Source organism: Tigriopus californicus, chromosome 5 (assembly GCF_007210705.1).
Source record: "Tigriopus californicus strain San Diego chromosome 5, Tcal_SD_v2.1, whole genome shotgun sequence".
Taxonomy (NCBI): Eukaryota; Metazoa; Arthropoda; class Copepoda; order Harpacticoida; family Harpacticidae; genus Tigriopus; species Tigriopus californicus.
The window spans coordinates 10,889,245-10,890,634 of record NC_081444.1 but is presented as its reverse complement, the minus strand read 5'-3'; the positions used below and the strand labels follow the sequence as shown (position 1 = coordinate 10,890,634).

At 37.9% G+C, this 1,390-nt stretch overlaps 1 protein-coding gene across 1 annotated transcript in view; it reads left to right on the top strand.

The window, feature by feature from the left end:
• The window catches only part of LOC131880746 (leupaxin-like), a 10,650-nt gene that overhangs the window by 1,505 nt on the left and 7,755 nt on the right, over positions 1 to 1,390 (top strand). The gene's annotated exons all lie outside the window — the stretch shown is intronic.

Sequence of the window (1,390 nt, the reverse complement as noted above, 5' to 3'; positions counted from 1 at the left end):
AAAAGTCACGCTAATTCTCAAAATTGCCCACCCCGCCTCTCATTCATCTTTGTAGACTGTGATGTCACACATATTTTTACTTGTGTCTTGCACTCAGTCAGAGAAAGCCAATAACGCGGATTCCCCCTTCTCAAGGCTATTCAAGTGCAAGGTGTGGTATATAGGTACATAGTACACCATATCGAGATTTGTTGGCAACCGACGCGATTGCGTCACGATCAGGGATGTGACATGGACGTACTATGAACCGACTCAAATACACTTGAGCGTTCTTGTTCATGTCATAGCCCAGAGAGACCTTTAACTAGGTATCCTTGCATAGCCCCACCTTCAAAGGTCGGAAGGAATGGGCTGAAGCATCAAATGTCCAGTCAAAACAAAACAAGGCCACCTTATCGAACAAATGGTCAAATGATTGTGCTTGTGCTCTTGATTTCCATCAAATAGATTTCTAACAATTTTTCATATGATATATTTTTCATATAGGCTGATAAGTTTAAGATTTGGACAAGAATTATGTACATTAGTAATTCAAAGTTGTTCCATGTGGTTTTGCGAGCTCGAAACGTTCCAGGATATGTTGGGGTGTATACTTCAAACATGAAAAGGCTTTTTAACCATCATGTGAAATCTAATAAAAAAAGCCACTATGATTTGAATCAAACTGTTATTTAACGTGTAATGAGTATTAGGAGTAGATTGTTCATTTTTCAACCATTTTTTCAGCCATCCTTGAAAACAGAAATACCGTAGTTTAACTTCCTAGTTTCATTTTCCGAATGTTTTTCCTTAAATCCATTTGAAGAAATCCGTCTACAAGCGTTCCAATTACCTCTCTTATTTTTCATCAAGCCTTTAATTCTTGGTATGTCATAAGTTAATGTTCTCAAACTTATGCAAATTACATTTATTTGCATCCTAGGCCCTTAAATGCATCTTTTCGCATATTGAACCTTTATTTGCATCATTTGCATCTTTAGTAAGTTTTCACATTTTTATGCATTTTCGGCCATTTTTGACTGATTTTATTCAGGCCGAAAATTTATGTTTTCGTTATTTTGATGAGAAATTGGCACCCCTGAAGTACATCTGCACTTGACAATTCAGGGTCCCACCTGCCATCTCTTTCCCAAGACACAGACGATTGTACAACCCACTGGAAAATGTTGAAGGAGCATATCTTATCAAATAATAACCCATATACAGCAACCCACCAAGGACTTTCGAAGAATGCGTTTGTGTTGCTTTTGGCTCACTCTCTCAAAATCTTTTGTATGATTAGTGACCTGGGTCCAGGGTAGGCAATTTTGAGAATTAGCGTGACTTTTGGACACCAAGTGGACAAAAGTGGACAAAAGTGGACAAAAGTGGACAAAAGTGGACAAAAGTG